This window comes from Ascaphus truei, chromosome 11, assembly GCF_040206685.1.
Source record: "Ascaphus truei isolate aAscTru1 chromosome 11, aAscTru1.hap1, whole genome shotgun sequence".
Lineage (NCBI taxonomy): Eukaryota > Metazoa > Chordata > Amphibia > Anura > Ascaphidae > Ascaphus > Ascaphus truei.
This window is the reverse complement of record NC_134493.1, coordinates 29404491-29428203: the sequence shown is the minus strand read 5'-3', so window position 1 is coordinate 29428203 and position 23713 is coordinate 29404491. Positions and strand designations below refer to the sequence as shown.

Genomic DNA, 23713 nt, shown 5'->3' with positions numbered 1-23713 from the left:
CCGATTAGCTTAGTCGGGTATTGAGGGGAAGGGCATTCCAGAGGTGCGGGGCAGTCAGTGAGAAAGGTTTAAGGCGGGAGAGAGCTTTAGATACAAAGGGGGTTCGAGAGAAGATATCCTTGAGCAGAACGCAAGAATCGTGATGGTGCATAGCGAGAAATTAGAGCTGAGATGTAATGATGCAGCGCCCGTTATTCGAACGGGTCACGAATTGGAAAACGATATAGTCCCCTAATTCTCCCCGGTTTTGGCGCTGTAATTTTTTGAAATGACCGCGGCGCATTAGCTTCCCAAAGCAGGGACCCCTGCTGTGTGAATGCTACCGGCGTCTGCCTGTGTGTAATAGACGCGCAGAAAGAGAGTCTGAATCAGTCCCTCTAACTGCGCGCCTCTCACAGGCGATCGCGGGGGTTTTATTAAAATTCTAAAATTACAGTTTTGTAGCAGGGGGTCTCCTGAGCTGAACAAAGTTGATTTCAGGTCCGGGGACCCCCTACGTCCCGAGTTACAGGCCCAGTTATGCGGTGCCAGTATCCCCGCCATGTTTAAATTGTGGGTCACGTGACCGCGGGACTAGAGGGATACGGGCACCCCATAACAGGGCCTGTATCTCGGGAAGTAGGGGGTCTCCAAGGCTGAAATAAACTTTGTTTAGCTCAGAAGACCCCCTGCTCCCCCACACTAGTATCAACCCCCCCCCCCCCCCCCCGTCCAAATAAAAAAATCATTACCTTAGCGGGTAGCTGCTAAGGTAATGAAGCTGCTTACATTTTATTTTTATTCATAGTGTGCGTGAGCAGGGGGTCTCCTGAGCTGATCAAAGTTTATTTCAGCCTTGGAGACCCCCTACTTCCCAAGTTACAGGCCCAGTTATGGGGTGCCGGTATTCCCGCCATGTTAAAATCGTGGGTCACGTGACCGCAGGACTAGAGGGATACGGGCACCCAATAACTGGGCCTGTAACTCGGGAAGTAGGGGGTCTCCAGAGCTGAAATCAACTTTGTTCATTTCAGGAGACCCCCTGCTCATGCACACAATAAATAAAAATTAAAAATGTAAGCAGCTTCATTACCTTAGCAATGCCCGCTAAGACAATGAAGGGGTTAAGGCACAGGTGCCAACCCTGTGTGTAAAAAACCTAAAACATGGCCTACACAGTACAGTACATTTAAATAAATCACCCCCCCCCCCGTACCACCAAACGCACATACAGTACATTACATTAATGGGCCAAATAACTATTATCCAGATATGGATAATTGATTATTTGGCCCATTATTTTTTTTTTTTTTTTTTTTTTTTTTTTTATAAATATCTTTCCTTTATTGGTGTCATACAGCGAGTAGGTACATGATACAGAAACTGGGTAGTAAGTCAACTTGTGTATACGGCGCAGTACATGTACATTACATAGGGGAGGTAAGCGACACACAATAATCCCTTTTCCTTTTTCAGAGATGAAAAGAAGAGGGGGAGACAAAGGAAGGGTGGATAGATGGGAACGACTTTGGGAAAAGAGAGGGGGAGGACGGGGGGGGGAAGGATTTAGATATTCGTTGGTCGGGGGGGGGGGGGGGGATGGGTGTTACTATAAGGTTTATGTGGGGGTTGGTAGTCCTGGCCAAGGTTCCCAGACTGCATAAAATTGTGGGTTTTTTTGTTTCAACATTGCCGTCAATTTTTCCATGTTCATAATTCCGTCTATCCTGGAGATCACTGTCCTTCTAGAGGGGGCTTTAATTTTCTTCCACGCCGCCGCAACACAGCATCTCGCAGCCGTCAATATTGCCGCTGTGAGTCTGGCAGCAGGGGCAGGGAGGTTGTCGATTGGTTTTCCCAGCACGTAGGTCAGCGGGTCCAGGGGTATTTCTATATCCAGGGTCTCGGTCAGGAGGCCCTGGATCCGGGACCAGAATCTTTGGATCTCCGGGCATGTCCACCAAATATGGGACATGTCCCCCCTTTGACCACAACCTCTCCAGCATTCATCTGAAGTGCCTGGGTAGATTTGGCTCAGTCTACTCGGGGTCAGGTACCAGTGAAATAATATTTTATAGATGTTTTCTTTTGTGACAGAACAAATTGATGTTTTGGTGGCTGCCTCCCAGATATCCTCCCAGTCCTCAAGGTCCAAGTTGGTATTTAGAGCTTCGTTCCATTTCTGCATATACAGATGATTGGGGGGGGGGCTGGAATGCCTCAAGCGTTTTATATATTTCTGATATGAGGCCCTTTTGGTATTCGCCTTTGAGGCAGAGGGTCTCGAATCTGGAGCGCGGCGGGAACTTTAGGGTAGGGGACTGGGTTCTAAGGAAGTGTCGAAACTGTAGGTATTGGAATGTGGGTAAATCGGGGGACGAAAATTTGGCTCTTAGTTCTAGGAGGGGCATGGCCTCGTCTTTTTCCAGCAAATCCGCAACCACTCTGATATTTAAGCCTTGAAATTGGCTGAATTGGGTTCGGGCACACCCGGGTGGGAAGTCCGGGTTTCCGAATAAGGGGGTCAATTGAGAGGGGGTTGAAGCTAGGCCGTATTTCCCTTTGGTTTTTAACCATGTCGACCACGTGCATCTCATAGCCCCGAGGCCAAGTCTCAACGATTTCTTGTTTTTGTGGGATGGGGACCACAATAAAGTTGGGAGGGTGTTCGGGGATGCGTGGTGTGTCTCTATCTCCAGCCAACAAGTGGAGGCGGGGGGGCTGTTCCATACCACCGCCTGCCTCAATTGGGCTGATTGGTAGTATCGGAGTATGTCCGGTGCCCCCAGGCCCCCTCTCGTCCTCGAGGCCAAGAGTACTGACCGTGGGGCCCTGGCTCTCCGTTGTTGCCAGATAAACCTTAGGATATGGGCCTGGATATTCCTCAGTTCTGCTAATGGTACAGGGACGGGGAGGGTCTGAAAGAAATAGAGTAAACGGGGTAGGATATTCATTTTGGTGGATACTATTCTTCCGAACCAGGAGATCTGGTGGGATAGCCAGGTCTCTAGATCTTTTAAGATTTGGCGGAAGAGGGGGGGGTAGTTAATTTGGTATAGTGAGTTATATGAGCTCGCTATTTTAATTCCAAGGTATTTGATATGGAAACTATTCCATTTGTATTTAAATTTCTTTTGTAGGGCTGACCAGACGGGGTTCGGTAGGGAGATGCTGAGCGCCTCCGACTTGTCAGTATTGACTTTATAGTCTGACAGTTGGCCAAATTCGTTGAGGAGTTTTTCTAGGTTAGGGAGGGAGGTGAGGGGGTCTAACATGGTGAGGATTATGTCATCGGCGAACAGGGATATTTTGTATTCCCTGTCTCCGATTGGGATACCTTTAATAGTGGGTTCAGTTCTAATTCGGGCGGCCAGGGGCTCTATGGATAGGGCGAAAAGTAAAGGGGAGAGGGGGCAGCCTTGTCTAGTGCCGTTTTGTATTTTTATTGGGTTGGAGCGGCCTCCCGGGAGTTTTAGTAGGGCTGTTGGGTTAGTATAGAGGGCCCGTACGCCAGTCAGAAATGGTCCGGAGAAGCCAAATTGGCCCATCGTCTGGTCGAGGTAGGACCATCTGATGCGGTCAAAGGCCTTCTCCGCGTCGAGGCTTAGTATCAGGGCCTGGGATTGTTTGAGGTGCACGTGGTCTATTATATCAATAATTTTGCGGGTGTTGTCAGAGGCCTGTCTTCCTGACACAAATCCCACCTGGTCTATATGAATTAGTCTTGGGAGAATAGGATTCAGCCTGTTTGCGAGAATTTTGCTGAAAAGCTTGAGGTCGGAGTTTAGCAGGGATATTGGGCGGTAGCTGCCGCATTGAAGTGGGTCTCTGCCCTCTTTATGTATAATAGCCAAATTGGCTGCTGACATAGTGTCTGGGATCTGTTGATCCTGCATGAAGGAATTGTACATGTCTAGGAGGTGAGGGGACAGGGGGCCTACAAATTTTTTATAATAACCGTTGGTAAATCCATCCGGTCCAGGTGTTTTAGCTATTTTAAGTGAGGATATTGCTTTTTTTAGTTCCTCTTGGGTTATTTTCTTATTTAAGAACTCGAGTTCTTCTTGTGTGAGGGTTGGGAGGTTGCATTTGGTTAGGTAGTCGGAGGTATTTTTGGCGTTATCTTTTGGGTGGCCAGTGGGGGGAAGGTTGTAGAGATCCGTGTAGAACTCTGCAAACTCATTTGCGATATCTTTCTCATTATAGGAGATTAGACCGCTTTTAGTCCTGATCTTTGTAATCTGGGTCTTTGCTTTCATGCCTCTTAATTTGGAGGCCAGAAGTTTGTCCGCTTTATTGCCCCTATCGTAAAACCGCTGTTTGGTCCATTTCAGGGCTCTCTCTACCTCGTCAAGTTGAAGCAATTTTAGGTCGGATCTCGCTTTCTCGAGTGCTCTGAACACCTTTTTTGATAAGGATAGTTTGTGTGAGCGTTCTAGCGCTAGGATTTTATCAGTAAGTTCTTTCTGGGCTTTCTGTTTAAGTTTTTTCTTGTAGGAGGCTATTGATATGAGTTCCCCTCTGATGGTGGCTTTGTGGGCCTCCCATAGAGTTGCTGCCGAAGGTACTGAGCCTTTGTTTATTTGGAAAAAGGTGAGCAGTTTTTGCTTAATTGTTTTGACTACTTGTGGGTCGTTGAGAAGCGAGTCGTTAAGTTTCCAATTATATGTTAATGACTTGACGAAGGGCAGAGAGAGGGTGAGTGCGATAGGGGCATGGTCGGACCACGTTATTGGGCCTATTTCGGAGTGGGAGGATGCCTGGAGAACATTATTGGTGCCTAGAAAATAGTCGATCCTCGAGTAAGACTGATGGGGGGTTGAGTAGAAAGAGTAGTCCCGCTGGCCCGCGTGCTGGGCCCGCCAAATGTCTGTCAGAGAGTACTCTCTGAGAATATCTTGAAATTTTTGGGCTTTTGTCTGTAGTTGGGTGAAGTATGGGGCAGTAGTTTGGCCTGATCTGTCATGGTCTGGACTAAGTACCATATTTACGTCTCCGACAAGGAGAAGGGAGGAGAGTGTCGGTTGGTCGAGAGTGCTAAGGAGGTTCTGTAGGAATTGAGTTTGGTTGGCGTTTGGGGCATAAATATTAAGGATAGCTATGGGGGAGCCTGAGAGCGTGCCTTGGAGTAATATATATCGTCCCTCGGGATCTTTGGTTATCAGCGTCGGGGCAAATGGTATATTGTTTTTAATCAAGATGGCCACCCCTCTTTTCTTGCTAGGGGAGGAAGCAAAAAACGCTTGGGGGTACGTGTGGTTAAATGTGTTTGGTGGGTCTGAATTGTTATAATGGGTTTCTTGAATGCAAATTATATCACCTTTAGTCTTTTTAAATTCTTGGAGGGCTAATTTGCGTTTGCGGACCGAGTTAAGGCCTTTGACGTTCAAGGAAATAATTTTGATCGACGCCATTAGTGGGGGAGGGGGATCTCGGGGATAAGCCCCTGTCCCTGAGTTATTCTCATGTCAGGGTTGGTTTGAGCGTCGGGGTGTATGTGCGGGGGGAAGTTTCTGGTTTTCCCGCGGGGGGTGCTAGGGGAGGGCCGGCGGGGGAAGGATGGGGTGGGGGGGGAGAGAGGAAGGGGGGGGAAGACACAAGAGGACAAGAAAGAGAGTGGGCTATCCTGGAGCCCGAAACAGGTTCCTCTTGACATTCTAGTGTCAAGGGGCTGGGGTGCAAAAAGACCCCTAGGAGAACTTTCGGGGCGTCACTCACGGACCGTAGCCAGTAAGAAGGGTCCGGCGCCCCCATCCTAATGCTAGTAGGGGGGGGGGAAGGGTCCTAAGTAAGGAGGGAGAACTCTGGTTTACGGAGGCTTTACTCTCCTATGGTTAGTTCTATAACTGGTCTTTTACATCCTTTGCGAACATTGTTTCTTTTTTTTGTGTTACGTTCTTGTTTCCCCGGGGGGGGGGGAGGAGGGGGGGGGAGGGGGGTGGGAGGGGGGGGGGTGGGAGGAGGAGGGAGGGGGGAGGGGGGGGAGGGGGAGGGGGGAGAGGGAGGGAGGGGGGAGGGGGGGGAGGGAGGGGGGGAAGGGGGCGGGAGGGGGGGAGGGGGGGGAGGGGAGGAGGAGAGAGGGGGGGAGGAGGAGGGGGGGGGGAGGAGGAGGGGGGGGGAAGGGGGGGTCTGGTGTTTATGGTTTGCGCTGGTAGGGCAGCGATATTCTTTAGTGGGGGTATGTCCTCAGGTTGATTCCCACATTAACCTTGTGATTGTACAATGATATGCAGAGAGCAAAGGTGGATATACAAGCAATGTTTCGGTTTTGGGGGGGGGAGGGAAGAGAGAGGGGGGGGAGAGGGGAGAGAGAGGGGGGGTAGGGGGGGAGGAGTGGTGAGAGGGGAAGGAGGGAGGAGGGGGGGATGGGAGGGGGGGTAGGGAGGAGGGGGGGATGGGAGGGGGGGTGGGGAGGTGGGAGCATATAGGATACACATAGTTGGCAGCTGGTTTAATTTCACCTCTAGGTGGGGGGGGGGGGGGAGGGAGGGGGGCAGGTGGGGGGGAGAGGGGGGGGAGGGGGCATACATTATTCGTGATCTTGACATTTTATTTAAACATTGTTCTCGGGGGGAATCTCATTCCTAGGCCTAGGGGTCCCTTGCATTATGTCTTTTCCATCTAGTCAGACAGTGGTTGTTTATACATTGGGATATAACCATACAGGCTGGATAAACATAGTACCGTGGAAAACCAGAGAGGTAGAATATCTTATATACCTTTGGGGAATATCGGGGTACATCGTAAGGGGAGGGAGAGAGGGGGGGGGGGGGAGTTTCTGTTTATACAACCTGCCCCCTGTGGGAGAGGGGGGGGGGGAAAGGGTGGCTCCGGGAACGGATCCTGGGTTGCAGTGTCCATAGCAGGGGTCTCTGGCTCTAATGTCTTGGCGTGCGTGCACATTGAATCATGAGTCCAGGGCACTTCATGCTCGTCAGGAGCACCGACCAGGTGTGCCTGTGTAGGTATGCAGCAGCCGACCCGCGTCTCCAGGGCCCGGATCTCGTTGGTGCAGTTCTGGAGCACGTAAGTATCACGAGAGGTCTGCGCCCGGGGAGGAGCAGTGCGGATGCCGTTTCCTCCCGTTGCAGTCCGAGACACCACGGGTGGGGCCTCATTTCCCCTCGGTCTCGGGGAGAGACAGAAAAGGTGAGTGGACGTTTTACTCGTGGAAGGGTGGGAGGTAGGAGGGGGCTTTGGTTAGATAGTGGCGGGGGGGGGGGGGAAGAGAGGAGGGGGAGAGTGGTGAGGAGTGGAGGGGGAGAGTGGTGAGGAGTGGGGGGGGGGAGAGTGGTGAGGAGTGGGGGGGGGGAGAGTGGTGAGGAGTGGAGGGGGGGGGGGGAGGGGGCGGGGGGGGGAGATAGTTCGTGGGGTGGGAGTTGGGGGGCCTCTCGGGGTCTGAGGGGTGCTTTGTGCACTGAGGGTTCTTGCGTTGGGTGTCAGCTGATATCTTCAAGGCCTCTGGGTTCGCGTGGGGTGACTGTGGGGGCCTCTTGCGTTTTTCTTGGGCCTAGTAGTTGTCTGGATCATCCGGTTTCATCGTTGGCGCTGGCTCGCCAGTCTCTCCGATGTTCGGGGGGCTTCTTGTAGGGGCGTCTCTGACGTCTCCTCGGTATTGGGGCGGCTGCTCTTCTGTGGTGGGAGAGGGATCCCTAGCGCTTTCAAGAAGTTTTTAGCGCCTTCAGGGGTTGTCACTGTGTGGTGGCGGCCATTACGGAGCACCACTAATTTGAAGGGGAACCCCCAGCGATACTTTACCCCCTGGTCTCTGAGGTAGGAGGTAAGTGGGCGCAGCGCGTTTCTTTTAATCATTGTTATCTGGGAGAGGTCGTTGTAGAGTTGGATTTGTGCCCCGTCCATGGACACAGTCCTCATTTCTCTGGCCGCCGCCATGATGCGGTCTTTAGCAGAGTATGCGTGCATTCTCAGCACCACATCTCTGTGTCTATTTGGGTCCGATGATTTCGGGGCCAGGGCTCTGTGGGCACGGTCTGTGTGCAGGTCATGATCTGATAGATCAGGGACGAGCTGTAGAAAGAGTCTGCGGAGGAATGGTTGGAGTTCTTCGTGGGAGATAGTTTCTGGGATGTTTTTGAGGCGGATGTTTTGCCTTCGCTCCCTGTTCTCCATGTCCTCTAATTTGTCCTGTATATGCTGAATCGCCTCTCCACATCTCAGCACTTCCTCGCGTGTCTCAGCCTGTTCATTTGAGGCTACCTCCATCTTGACCTCCAGGTCTTCCGTTCGCTCCGTCAGTGCTTCTTCTTCTGCTCGGATGGTTTGGAGGGCCTTTTCCGTGTCCTCCTGGACTCCCCTCCTCATTTTAATAATTAGGGCATCAAAAAAGTCTTTATTTAGGACGGGGGGATCTGAGTCTGTCGGGCTCTGTCGGCCGCTGCGCACCTCGTGCTCCGGTTCTTCTCCGGCGCCATCTTGCTCCTCGGAGCTGATCTCAGCTAGGCGTTGCGCCGGAGCGAAGAACTTGGTGATGGGGCATTGACTTTTCCTCTGCGGCTTCCCTGTCATCTCTTCAGAGTGAGTTCTCGGGGTGGGATCGATTTTCGGGGGGTTTGGGGTGGGGAATGGGCTTATTCTGTTATATATCTTGGTGAGGGCGCCGGGAGCTCCTCCACTAGCAGACCATCGGCTGTGACGTCACCGGAAGTTCCTCTATTTGGCCCATTATTAAACACATTAACTACAGTAACATAATAAAATAAATACAGTTCTACTGTACTTACTACCACCGCAATACAGTACATTCTGACACATACACTACAGTACTGTATGCCAAGCAATGCTCTAAATAAAATAAATAAATTACCATAAATCAATCCATTCACAAATCAATTACAATACAATCCAAATCAATTACTGTACACAATTCACTATTCAAATCCTAGAAACAAAACAAGGAATCAGAAATAAATTACCATCAATCAACTAAATCTAACCAACAATAAGCCACTATTAAAAAGCAACCCCCCCCCCTGAAATAAACCATAGCAAACACATTTGCACACCAAGCTGCAAAATACAGTTAAAAATGCATCATAAAAGCAATGCAAGCTTTTATTTGCTCTGTATTATGTATATCCATAGGGACATACATAAATACAGAGGCAATAAACGGACATAAAAAAAAAATCTATCACATTAAAAAAAAATTCAAAACCTGTACTGTTACGCCGGTGCTGCCCGCAGACCAGACCCGTCCCCTGTGCTGAGGTGGGACGTAGGGATACACGCACCCGCAGCAAAGGGAGCGCGTCCGGAGTGTGGTGTTAGTGTTGCCAGGCCAGGTATAGTAAGGAAGACAATACTTGCCGGTACCGGTAGTAGAGGAGAAGTAGTTATTGCCGTTGCCAAGATCAGGGATTGGAGAGTTGCGGATGGTCGAAGGTATAAGCCGTGTTACAGGGATGCCAGAAGTCACAAAGTCCAAGTAGAGCCGAAGTCGAGAGCCAGAGGGGGTAGTCGTCCAATCCGCGTCAATACCTGAGGAGTCACTGAGAGAGTAGTCAAATGCTTCCATACAGAACTATGTCGAGCGACGAGTGATGGGAAGCACAGGCATAATAAAGCTGGGCAGGCCAATGGGAAAAGGGGGCAGGCCTGGAGGACTGCAAGGAGTCCTCCCTGATAGGAGGGAGGTGTTACAGCCCAGCTGAGTGTAATCATTGATTTGCATGGAACTGTGTGATGCTTGGGGGCGACGCCTCACTGCAGGAGCAGTGGTTAAAAGTGCTCTGTTAGGCGTGTGCTCTGTAAGCTGGGAATGCATGCACATAACGTCTGGGGCTGGCGTGCGTGTGTGCGTGGATTCGGTGACTGACGCGCGTATGCGCATGGGGACAGAGACAGATACACGTGTGCGCATAGAGTGCGGAGCTGGGGACACACGCAGAGGCTGCGGTTCAACAGGCACCTCTTCGGTTGGTGCAATCCTGTGATGGCGAGGAGCCAGAGTGCCAGTGGCAGACAACAGAGGTATGTGGGAATTGCGCTGCAGACGCTTGGACGCCTGAGTACCGACGGGAGGTGAGTAATGGTCGCGCTGACGGCGCTTAGACACCAGATTCCTTACATGTACAAGCTAAATAAAATACATTTCTTTTGTTAACTTACCATTACTTGACCCACTCACCGACTCCCATTGATACTGCTTACTCTCGAACCAATCCACGCACAGGAACCCATAAAATAATAAACCATAAAATAATAAACCATAACAATCCAGGGGTCTGTGTCTTCTATTTGTAATCCATTCCGTCTGTGGAGTCTTCATCTGTATTCTTTTTCCGCTTTTCTTCTGTTCCGCGGCCAGGCCCCAGCCTTCTTCTTGGAGGGGAGGTCCTCTCTCCACCTCCAATGCGCCACGGTCATTTCATTAAACACAGCAAGCTTTGTCCCTGTTGTGATCACGGTTTCCCGCATTAATTGCCGCGTGAAGTGTTCGAATAACGGCCGCTGCATCAGTAAGTAGAAGCAGAACAGTGTAAAGCTTTAAAAGTGAGGAGAATTGAGTGTGACATTTGATAGGAAGCCAGGAGAGGGATTTCAGCAGATTTCAGATTTAGGAAAGAGTAAAGTGATTCTGGCAGCAGCGTTTACGATAGATTGTAGGGGAAACAAGTGAGAGGCAGGAAGGCCGGACAGCAAGAGATGGGAGAGAATGAGGGCCTGAGTCAAAGTTTTAGCAGACGAGAAACAGAGGAAAGGGCGTATCTTTGTTATATTGCGGAGGAAAAAGTGACAGGTTTTAGATACGTTTTGAATGTGAGAGGAGAATGTGAGAGAGAAGTCGACTGTGACCCCTAGGCAGCGTGCTTTGGCTACTGGGTGAATGATGGTACTTCCAACAGTAATGTGGAAGGGGGTAGTAGGGCCAGGTTTGGGAGTAAACTGGTGCTAAAGCTGAGGACCCTTTTGTGGATCTCTGGCATTGGTGTTTACCATACGAAAACGTACATGTGTTTCTTATCATAATTGTTTCAAAGGCATCTAAACTCTACCCATAATGCTTTATCATTTGAGTTTCTGCCACATGCTGAGGTTTACTGCTTTAAATCCCAGTATTTTCCTTTATGTATACTCTCGGCCAACTACAATCTTATTACAAGGTTTCTTGTATGTTAAACTTTAAGACTAAAGGTTACGTGGGTTGTTAATGGCATGAGAGACATGACATTGATTTAGAGCTGATCATTCTAATCCAATGTCATTATTCTCTGTATTATGTCCATTGCAAATGAAAGGTTCGATGCATCCTCTTTGCAGATACAATATTAGCCTTGTAATTATTTTATACAAAAACACAGGTCAAACAAGGCACTGAATCAGTATATAGAATTATGTAGGAGTGTGCGTAAGTAGCATTTTATATAAGGAAACCTTCGTGCTCTATTGAATGATCGCATAGCAGGGCAGATTTGCTATTGTTCATGCTTTCTGACGTTCACCAATAAACAAAGAAGCCCATGTGCACATCCAATATGACTATTGGATTTCTCACTATATTTAGTAGGGCCCTGCCCTGTAGCTCACATATAGCACATATAGTGCTCCTAAATGTTAACCCCATAGGCACCATGTCACCAGACATGTCTCGCATCCCATGCTATTGGCTATATCATTGTTCTGTTTCCTCTTTTCCCCATGCAGTGGAGGAAATGCAAAGGACACTGCATGAAGTTGGTAGTGTCGGACCTGCTGAAAGGGTTACCTTGACGTGGTTGCAGCTTAACATGTTTTGGCCAACATTTTGAATTAAATGACCTATCCTGATGAGAAGAAAAAACATTGAGAAACTAAATAAATAAGTTAAATGAAAAAAATGTGCAAATGCACATGCACCTAAGTGCACTTGGGGTGCGCTAGGTGTGGCCACAAGCTACTGCATATAGGTATAAATAGTGACTTGGGGGTGGGGATAATAGACCAATAGTGTCCTCCAGACTACGGAGTCACAAATTCAACAACAGTTTTCCCCAGGCTCTTCCCGCTGTGACATCAGCGGGCCGGGTGTCCAGTCTCCTTGTCCGTCCTCCCAGCGAATGCTGCAGCTCACGGAGTGGTTTGTGAGAGCTCCCACTGCAGTCTGTGCAGTCTGTGTACTGTGCTTAGCTCCTTCTCCTACAAGTTTCACCACGTAATGTGGCTTCGTCCTTCTTTATCAACTTTTGTATCATATACTTGTTTTTATATTTAAGCATTTTTCGTGTAAGTGCATATCATTGTATTTGTTGTCCTTTTTCACCACAGGTGATACATAAAGTTTAAAAACGGTACATTGCGCCCTTCACATTCTTTTTCTTTCTTTCTTTTTGAAATAAATAAGTTGTCACATTGGATGTGCATTGGGGGTTCTGTGTTACTGTTGGATATTTGTGGTGCCTTCCCCCATAGCACTCAAATTGGCACAATTAAAAATGTAATACTATGGGTCTTGGTTTTGAACTTGCTAAGACTACTGAATGTCTTTCTGAAGTTCATGTAGAATTTGACCTTCCCTCCAGTGTAGTAGGTTATAACTACATTTAAATAAAAATGCTTTCATTTTGAATACTAACCAGTCATTTTTGCTGTCAGTACTGATCATGAAATATATCAACAGCACATCTTACTGTACAATTACACAATCCTAAATGCAATAATTACATCTGGCATGTGTCAAAAAGGGCAAGACTCAAACCATCATTGGAGATTAGAACTGTCAGTGTATTTGCGAAAGGGTGGTATTTGGAATTATTTAAATAACTCATTTGCTTTTTGATCTTTTTTTTAGAGGAATTCAATATAGATGTATGCACAGAACTATTCATTTAGTTTTAGATACACCAACTGTATGCTGGGCTATTTAGTTAAATACTGTGGCACAGCAGTCTTACAAAAGTACAACATTTATTGAAAGAACATCAACGTTTCTGTGTTTTATCTTACACCTTCATCAGGACCAACAATCTACAACCCCTACAGGACCTAAATAGTGAAGCCATCAGAGTTAAGCCCCACCCCCTCTTCTTGTCGAGGTTTCAATAACGTCATCACATACACCAACCCCCAGGTGAGCAGAAACATAGCCCCACAACAATAACACACAAATAAAAACAAAAATGACATCCATAAAAAAAACAGGGAACATCCATATAGGAAGCACCAATATACAGATAGCAAAATTATAATACAAATAAAATACACCTCCATCTAATATTGGGCATATTTACTCAGAATGCACATAACCGCATACAGATAATTTATAATCAAAGTCCACAATCAGAACTGCAGATATAGCGATCCATACAATCGTTCATTATGTAACAGAACAATCAATATACAAGATCTTACAATCACATTTTAAAGGTGCAAACAATGACAGATTGTAACAAGAAGTTAAACCTAAAGAAAAATGCCACGTCTCTACTACTTCATAAGTCAAAAATTTCCCAAACTCCTATACCCCTTCTTTCTTATTGTAATATACCATAATCACTAGGAATATTAAACAACCATCTTATATTCTCACAGCCAGTCACAAAGACCAATAAAGGCAATCCATGGGTTTTACCTAATAGGAATGTCTACCTGAGCTGAGATCTAATACCAAATATATCCTGTCGCTGATTATACAAGTGGAACACACTTTTCACTTGTTTGGCAGACCAGGGTACCCATAGTAAAATGAAGTAACTGGCACCAAATTACACTGTCTAAATTCACCATATCTATGGGGATAGATGATGTTACAAATGCAGTCGGGCACAAGTATGTTACAATCACCCACTCATTGCTCTTTAGTAAAGCAACTGTACTTCAAACTGGTATTCATACCCTTTGGTGCCAATGCATCCACGGAGAAAATCCAGAATCCTTCACGCAGCAATTAAACTCTAGCCCTATCACCACCCCACCACGGAGGGTGTACCTGTTCGGGAATCATTGCTTTTAAGGTACACGTTGGATGATCCAAAGGAGAAAAGAATATCTGTGCTACCTATATCAAACTAGTGTGTTCAGTGACCTATAACATGTGATGTATTAGTGTGACTAGTTAAAGATGAATAATATGTGAGCATATAAAACCTCATATATATTTATATGTGCTCACAATTATTCATAACAGTGAAAGTAAATACAATGTGCACAAGGTTATACCAAAACCAGTCCAAAAACCTAAGCAGAACTAATCAGTCCTTTCAATAGTTCATCGTAAACATGCACCGAGAGTTGAAATAGCTGTTGATATGTGTATTAAAACACAAATAGAAGAAGCTTCTCATCAATAGGAAAGGGGGAAATGTGTATAAATGAAATGATGATACAGTATATAGTTACGATGGGACCAATGATGGATATAGATGGATACAACTTTTTTTAATGTTGTTTCCACAATCTCAAATCTCTGGATCAGACTGCTGGGTTAGCTGCTGCTTCACTGGATCAGAACCACATCCAAGATAGACATCTAAGAAAAAAAGAAAGAAGTGAATGCTCCGATAGTGTGGTCAGATTTTATTACTAAATGTCTCTTGACCATCTGTGCCCAAACATGCACGTAATAACAATAAAGCTAAAAATATAATGCATACCCAACTATCTGGACTATGAAAGATTTGCCCTTAATTGATATCATAAGACTAGGATATGAATAGATTAAAAAAAAAAAAAAGGCTATTAAGCATAAAAACCAGTTTTGAACAAAAACTCTAAAAGTAGCATATCCAACGACAGACTTATAGAATGCACCCTTACTGTATGTCGCCAGATCAAAATCTGCTGGTTTCTTTACAATCCCCGGCGGTCTGATGGCTTCTCTGCGTCTTTGTGGTCTCTCTTCCAAATGAACTCACAGGCTACTGGTTATGTTGTCCCCACTTGCACTTGAAATATACCTGCGCCACTTTGAGTTCCGCCATTGTCAGTTATATCTGCATCTGTCTGAGACAAGATGAGGGATCTATGAACAAGTGGGAGGAGTTTGGGCGGAGGAACATTTGCATAATGGCCGCAGGTCTATGAATTAAGATTTGCGGTTCGCGTTACTTTTCTTGACGGTTTTCTATGTTAGTTTTGTCCATCGCCTTAAAAGGTGGCATAAGTAATTTTTTATTGTAGAATACTAACGCAGCATGGGCCAAACTCTACAGCAGTAGAGATGCACAGAATAAATATGTCCCATTTCAGACGGGGGAAAAAAATGCACGATTTTTTTTTTAAGCAAATGCGTCAGCACAGACCACTTGTTTGATGCGTAGAGCCCACCCTGGGGAGACCCTCATAGATCAAAGTGACATTAAAAGAAACAATGTGTCTGCATTTATTAAACATCAACGGAAATCTTTGTGTTGTTGAATGGTATATGAAATAGTCTTTTAATAAAAGAGGAGAGGAGTCTTTCTAAAATAAACCCCCATTGTATTTACTAAGAAAGGGCAATTTTACGTTTCTGCACATATAGAAAATAGTGATTCTGTTTTGACCACAGTAAGTCGCTGCTGCGGAGTCTGTAACACATCGCAAAGCATCTGGTTGCCGCCTGCCTTGTCACTAAAGCAATTAACTGATGTTTAGATAGGAATTTGCTTTTCATTTACATATTTCTTACAGTATAATTAAACATACAGTGTTAGACATGTCATATGATTTCTGACTATAACCCATGGTTATAGGAATCGAGAAAAAGCTAAGTGATCTCAAACCGGTATACAATGGGGCACACTGTGCAGTTGATGTGTTTTGATATATTAATTTGCCAGAAAACTAGTGCTAGCCCAGAAATGACTGCGACTGTTATAAGCCGCTGCTGTACATTGTTTGGAATGCAGCATGACAGCTTGCAGTATCAATCATGTGGATTTCAGTCTCCCTGACCCCGGGGCCTGTTTCACTATCCAACATCTCTCTCTCAACCCACTGAATGGATGTTTAATTTTTTATTACAAACTGGCAACACCCCTAGTTTATTTTGCAATGCGCTCGTTTTCCAGCTTGTTCTCTGGTATGTACGGAGGGATCGTATGCACAGTATTTAAAATGGCTAATGTGAGATGTAATTAACACCTTCTAAAAGCACAAGGGTAGACACCATCTGATGAAAATGAATGCTGTTTTTTCCCCCCAGTGCTCTCCATGGGTTTGTAAGATATGAAATGCACAGCACATATTAATAATAATAATAATAATAATAATAATAGCATGTTCTTGTATAGTGCTGCTAGTTTTACGTAGCGCTTTACAGAGACATTTTGCAGACACAGTCCCTGCCCTGGGGAGCTTACACTCTATGTTTTTGGTGCCTGAGGCACAGGGAGATAAAGTGACTTGCCCACGGACACAAGGAGCCGACACCGGGAATTAAACAAGGCTCTCCTGCTCCAAACTCTGTGCCAGTCAGTGTCTTTACTCACTGAGCCACTCCCTCTCCCACATATTGTGTGTAACATGAGTTATGTATGTAAAAGAAGACTTTCTTACAGCAAAGAGGCATAACCAGCAAATATTTGATCATTTTCATGAAACGTAGTTTGCATTTTTCAAAAGCAACATATTTATTATAAAGAGTAGACAGCGGGATGGAAGTCTTGAGTCTGATAATTACTTGCAGAGGGATGTGCACACTGGGTGCAAGTTTCAGGTCACACTTATTCAGAACTCTCCTGGGTAGTGTCACATAATCAAAAACTTACGTGGCGTTATTCATGGCGTACTCTGGCCCTTATTCGAATGATTTGGGAAAAGACCTATTGAAGTCAATTGGGCTTTCCCTGTAAAAAAGCCGGGTTGGTGCTCTCATGCTATATAGAATTAAGGCCCTAATTCCATTTAAAACACCTTTTCTGTTGATGGAGTGCGACTTCGGAATCATAGAGTCGCACTCCATCTACACCAGATACCATCAAGGATGAGGCTACAGGTCTTTGGAGGCTAATTATCAAAGTCTTCCAGGTGCAAAACAGAAGATCAAAAAACTGCACCAGATAGTAAGAAAAAAACATTCCCATGGGAAAAAATGGGGTTTTGTTTTAAAAAAAAATCTGGTGCTGTAAGCACTGGGTTTTGGCACTGGGGTTTCCCTGGTTTTCCAGCAGAAGACTTTTGATGCCAGCAACATTTTCTGATTCATTGTCATATTTAACCAGCATTATGTCAAAGTACATAAGGTACAAGTTAAAAAGCATTAGATAAAACATGTACCTTTATTTTTACTATTAGAATGGGGCATGGGGATCTTGATTAATAGTTGTGCACAATGAAATCAATTGCCCCAGATTTAAATAGTCCACCCCCTCCATGGGGCAACTTTCTGTGGTGCTGTTCTCTTACCCTTTGAGGAACCTTTTCATTCATGTACAGAAGAACACACAAAGTCAGAGGGAAAGTGAAATACAGATAATACAACATGTTGCTACTGACATGTACATGTTTTTCAGGAGACAATATAAACATTTTAATGCAAATGTTAAAACACAGAGGCAGTTAAGTGGGAAACATAACCATAAACATAACCATAAATATAAATAGCAGAGAGAATGTTGCAAAGCAATGAATATCGTCTGTGGACACAATTTACAGCCGAAAGTTAATTTAGCGTAACTCGGTTTGCAGCTGAATTAAATTGGTGTCTGAATGATGCTTGTTTCTTAATCAATTAAAGGGTTTATGGCGACGTAATACACCGACATGTAATTATCGTGTGCCGGAAAGAAATATGAGCAACAGTAACTGATTGTAATAAATGGTTTTGCTTTTCTCACCTTGCACATTAGAATTGAGTTAGGTGGTCGTATCTGCCAACTAACTCGAGGTCAGCAGTCAAATACTAAGCCAGTCCTGGTTTTATATTCCTATTTACTTTGGTATAATAGAACAAGATGTGATAAATGACCAGACTTTGTTATGATCATCTTGTTGACCTAGACCTGTGGTTCCCAATTCCAGTCCTGGAGAACACCCAACAGGTCAGGGTTTAAGGATTTCCCTGCTTCAGCACGCATGCGGCCGTGATCCTCCAGGTGTTACCCATTGCATAAGAGTGAGATAACGGAGATCTGGTGTTGACTGTAACCAACCTGGAAGATTCTTTGAGTCCCTAATGTGCCTATTTATATTTGGGTAAACGGGTGCCAGTGCCTTATTGAATGTTTCCCGAGGTTACCGGACTCTTCGGTGGTTGGTCACAATATCACACAAGATGTTGCTCCATGTGAGGCTGGTAATATGTGATTAACCTGTCGCCCATATGGAAATTCTGGCTGAACTATATTACATTGATTCTAAGATTCTGTATCCAATCAAACAATTGATGAACGGCAGAGTACTACCACACATCAGGTCTCTGAATATTGCAGGCGATAAAGTGTATGGTTCAGCATACTCTGTTACCCGGTGTGATTGTACCTCTATGTAAATACTAGATGCAATTTGTTGCTCTGTGTGTGGCCAGGACAACATCATTTATGTAATCCATAGTGAAACCCTGGGTATTGGGCTATATAAGTGTGTATTTTATTCCATGACGGTACACTACCATGATGAAGGTTCCTTGGCTGCACCGAAATGTTGGAATTTAGTTTTTGTTTCTCAATACTGTACTGTACATCACTTTGTTGTGACTACTTACCTATATATATTCACACTTATCATCTTCAGCCCTTGTTGATCCACTGCTGGATGAAGGACCCCAAAAGATTTCCCTGGTCCAGCAGATGCAAGCCTCTCTTCTCCACATTGTTCCAACAAATTATCTGATTTCATCCTCCCATCTTACTTTTGGTCGTTGTCTTGGTCTTTTAATCTCTCTTGGAATTCAGTCGAGTACCATCTTTAAAAATATATCTACACTGGCGACACACTTTATTCGAGCTCGGCTAGTCCCACGAATTCGGGTATAACCGGGTGTATTGAGGTTTGTGACTGTTTTCTGCCCGAGTGCATTGAGTTATTTTCCAGCAGGGATTGAAGCATTTTATTCCCGCTGGCTGCAATACTGCACAGTACATATATATATACTGCATTACAATTCATGAATTTATGCCATCTGGTAGACACGCGAAGCATTGCAGCCTATTAAATCCTAATCATTATCATTTAACAGATCAGCCGCCCATCAGCCAGGCATGAACCCAGGCTGGGAAGGCAAATGCAACGGGGCTTGTCAGAGGTGAGGAGCGGCGCATTCCAGGTATCTGCCAGGTACATACCAGGTATTTGCTCGAATAAAGTGTGTCGGTGCAGTATCTACAGTATATCGAGTACCATATTTGTACAATGATGGTCATTTCTTCTTGCAATATATCCAGCCCACAGCCACTTTAATTTCTTCACCCTTGCGATGATATATCTGACTTTTGTTTGGTTTTGGACCCAATTATTCTTTTTCCAGTCTCTTCAGGTATTACCTATCATACATCTTTCCATACTTCTTTGTGTTGTCTTCGCATTTAGGGTCCAAGTATCACATCCATACGTGAGCATGGGCAGAATACACCGGTCGAAAACTTTCTTCTTGAGGCGCAGTGGAAGGTTCCCTTGAAATATTGTCTTGTTTCTTCCAAATGTGTGTCACGCTATGCTGCCTGCAGACCAGACCAACCCCCAGTACTGAGGTGGAGAGTGAGTAACCATGCACCCGCAGTAGTGAGAGCGTGCCCGGAGTGTGGATTTGGTAGCATGGCCAAGACCAGGGGTATAAGGAGCTAGTCGTAGTACTTGCCAGATCCGGGCATAGAGAAGGTACCGTAGTGGAGTCCGAAGCCAAGGGTCGTGGGTAGGAGAGATCCGAATCCTAGGTGTCCGTGAGCCGAGTTCGAGGGGTCCGAGAGGTAAGCGAGGTCAAATGGAAGCCGGGGTCGTAGAGCCAGAGAGGGTAGGAAGACAAGCCGGTTCGGTAACAAATCTGAAACCTAAGAGAGAGCTGGGCACAGTATCCAACAGCACCAGGCAAACGAAACTATGCAGAGCGAGGTTGTACAGGAATCATAGGAGTAATAAAGTGAGGAAGACCAATCAGAGGAGGAGGCGAGGCAGAGGTATTGTATTGTATTGTATGTCTTTATTTATATAGCGCCATTAATGTACATAGCGCTTCACAGTAGTAATACAACAGATAATATAAATAACAGATCATGGGAATAAGTGCTTTAAACATAAACATAACATTAAGGAAGAGGAGTCCCTGCCACGAGGAGCTTACAATCTAATTGGTAGGTAGAGAGAACGTATAGAGACAGTAGGAGGGAGTTCTGGTAAGTGCGTCTGCAGGGGCCAAGCTTTATGTATCATGTGTTCAGAATGTTCACAGTGCTATTCATATGCTTCTTTAAGCAAGTGTGTCTTAAGGTGGGTCTTAAAGGTGGATAGCGAGGGTGCTAGTCGGGTACTGAGGGGAAGGGCATTCCAGAGGTGTGGGGCAGTCAGTGAGAAAGGTTTAAGGCGGGAGAGGGCTTTAGATAAAAAGGGGGTAGAAAGAAGACATCCTTGAGCAGAACACAAGAGTCGGGATGGTGCATAGCGAGAAATTAGGGCTGAGATGTAAGGAGGGGCAGAAGAGTGTAAAGCTTTAAAAGTGAGGAGAAGAATGGAGTGTGAGATGCGGGATTTGATCGGAAGCCAGGAGAGGGATTTCAGGAGGGGAGATGCTGAGACAGATCTAGGAAAGAGTAGAGTGATTCTGGCAGCATCGTTTAGGATAGATTGTAGGGGAGACAGGTGAGAGGCAGGAAGGCCGGACAGCAGGAGGTTACAGTAATCAAGACAGGAGAGAATGAGGGCCTGAGTCAGAGTTTTAGCAGTCGAGCAACAGAGGAAAGGGCGTATCTTTGTTGAGCGAGGAGGAAAGGGCGTATCTTTGTTGAGCGAGGAGGAAAGGGCGTATCTTTGTTGAGCGAGGAGGAAAGGGCGTATCTTTGTTGAGGTGGACCGAGGAGCCTCCTGTGATAGGGTAACTGGTAATAACCTGTCCTGCTGCAGCTGGAGCCATTTGGAATTAGTGCCTGGATCCTGGGTCCGGCGGTGGGCGGAGCGGAGCGCAGTGCATAAATTATCCTGTGAGATGCGCGCTCTGTAAGAAGAGGGAGTGCGCGCCCAGTGAGCGTAATGGCAGCGTGAGAGAGAGCCGCAGGGGAGTGAGGGGGCGGTGCGCAGACGCGCTGCAGCCGACGCCAGAGAGAGGGAGCAGCGGCAGGCTGAGGAGGTAAGGGAAGGGTGCGCCGAGGGCGGCGAGTCCCCTACCTCCTTACAATGTGCTCCATTCCAGCTCCATTTTCCTATTGATTTCATTCAAAAGATTTTCATCCATTGTTATTTGCCAGCCAAGGTAGACATAGTCGTTGACTTCTTCTAGTTCTATTTCATCCATTTCAATCTTTGCAGACTTGACACATTTGTTGAACATCCCTTTGACTTGTTGATATTCGTACAGAGGTCCACATTCTCACTTGCTTTGGCAAGTTCTCCAATTTGTTGCATGAGGTCTTCTGGACTTGTGGCAAAAATAATTATCATCTGCAAAACGTGGGTGACTCAAACATTCACCGTTGATTTTGATTTCTTTTTCTTCCCAATCTAATATCCTGAACAATTCTTCAAATGTTGCCGTGAAAAGCTTTGGTGACATGGTGTCTCCCTGCCGCACTCCCCAGCTGATTTTTATCTTGCTTGTATCTTCATGTAAAATAATGGTTGATGTGACATTCTCATAAATGTTCTTTATAATATCAATCTAAGCTTCTTCAACATTTTGTTTTCTTAATGCAGCTAGGATCGCTGAGGTGTAGACAGAATCAAATGCTTTTTCGTAAATCTACAAATCCTAAACCGAGTGGGAGATCATATTCATTACTTCAGGAAATCACTTCTTGTACAACTTGGATGTGGTGCATTGTGTTTATCAACTGCAAAATCTCGCTTGTTAATAATAATAATAATAATACTAATAATACTAATAATACTAATAATACTAATAATACTAATAATACTAATAATACCATGTCCTTGTATAGCGCTGCTAGTTATACGTAGCACTATACAGAGACATTTTGCAGGCACAGGTCCCTGCCCCGTGGAGCTTACAATCTATGTTTTTGGTGCCTGAGGCACAGGGAGATAAAGTGACTTGCCCAAGGTCACAAGGAGCCGACACCAGGAATTGAACCAGGCTCCCCTGCTTCAAACTCTCAATGCCAGTCAGTGTCTTTACTCACTGAGCCGCTCCCTCTCCTTGCTCTTTAAGCTGGGAAAAATCCAGGGTCTGTTGCATCCGATTAGTGAGTTTCTTCATAACAATCTTGTAAGTGATTGGAAGCAGACTGATTGGTCTATAGTTATTGACGTTATTTGTCTCCTTTATTGTGGATGAGGATAACTATGGCATTACTCCATTGCTCTGGAATTTTCCTGTGTATATATATGTATATATAAATAGATGTATAACAGGCACACCTCAATCAAGTACTGGGATAGCATTAGCACGTGCACGTATCATACTCCATAATCAAGACTCATACATTACACAGAACAAATGCATGGAGAAAGGATACAGCACAACTATGTAAGTTATATTTTACAAAATGTGTATTAAAAGATACAGGTGGCCAATGTTTCAGTCCTGATGAAGATCCCTTAGAACCGGGGTGGGCAAACTGGGGGTCAGAGCACATTTTCTGGGGTGGGCGCGGCGCTTACCGAGGCCCTGCACTCTTCCCCACAACATTTAAATTAAATGCCGGGGGGGGGGGCACGAAGGGCTCTGTATGTCCCTTACCTTGTCTCTGGCGGTTTCTGGTAAATGACGCCGTGGGGTCACATTATATATTTTGATGCCCACATGAGGTTGCAGTATCTTTTCGTCCCAGAATAAGGCCGGAAACATTATATTTCTCTACACAGGGTTTATTTACAGGGTTAAATTATACACCAACAGGCCCACCATCCCTTTAAAGCTGCAGTTCAGTCAATATCCTGCATGTGTGGTTTTTTTAATAAATCAGTTCTGTAGTAAGAAATAATACTTTTAGCATTTTCTGTTTTTAAAAAAACAACTTTGAAAGACCAATTTTCTTGTATTCTATTTTAACAGCCATTTGCTAAGGCACTGCCCCTTCATGTCCTGTCACAAACTCTGGCACACCCCTTTGTCAGCACTGCCCTCCCTCTCTCTAAACGTGCACTAGCATCTGGTCACATGATCTTCCTCATAGTACATTCAAGGAAGCTGGAGAAAAGGGATCAGCCATGCATAGCAGCTCGGATAGGCGATTTCAAACTTATTACAGTGTTTATTCCATTCATTGCACGTGTATATAATGTAAAATTGTAATAATTCCATTTATAGCAAACGTGTATATGTGAATATTATTTAGATGTATATGTATGTTACTGAAATGTGGAGTGAGTGTGTAGGTAAATACACACAATACACTTCCACTGTATATATATATATATATATATATATATATATATATATATATATATATATATATATATATATATATATATATATATATACAGTATATACACATATATATATATATATATATATATATATATATATATATGTATATGTGAAGTTATGTGAGTAAAAAAGTGACAAAAACCCTCCATAGCAAGGCAAATAGCAAATGGAAATATTACTGTATGCTCATTTGTATGTATATATATATTTATATACACACACACTTCAAATACGGATAGTGATTCACGTAAATGATATATATAGTCACTTTCTGGGAGTATAAGA

General features: G+C 45.1%; 1 long non-coding RNA gene across 1 annotated transcript in view; it reads right to left on the bottom strand.

The window, feature by feature from the left end:
- Positions 1–12689: 12689 nt before the first annotated feature.
- Positions 12690–23713, bottom strand: part of LOC142462966 (uncharacterized) — a 79592-nt gene continuing 68568 nt past the window's right edge. Inside the window, exons 2-3 of the long non-coding RNA XR_012787308.1 lie at positions 14731–14916; positions 12690–14443 (exon numbers count right to left, since the gene is read on the bottom strand). This is a non-coding gene — a long non-coding RNA (uncharacterized LOC142462966). The remainder of the gene's footprint in view (positions 14444–14730; positions 14917–23713) is intronic.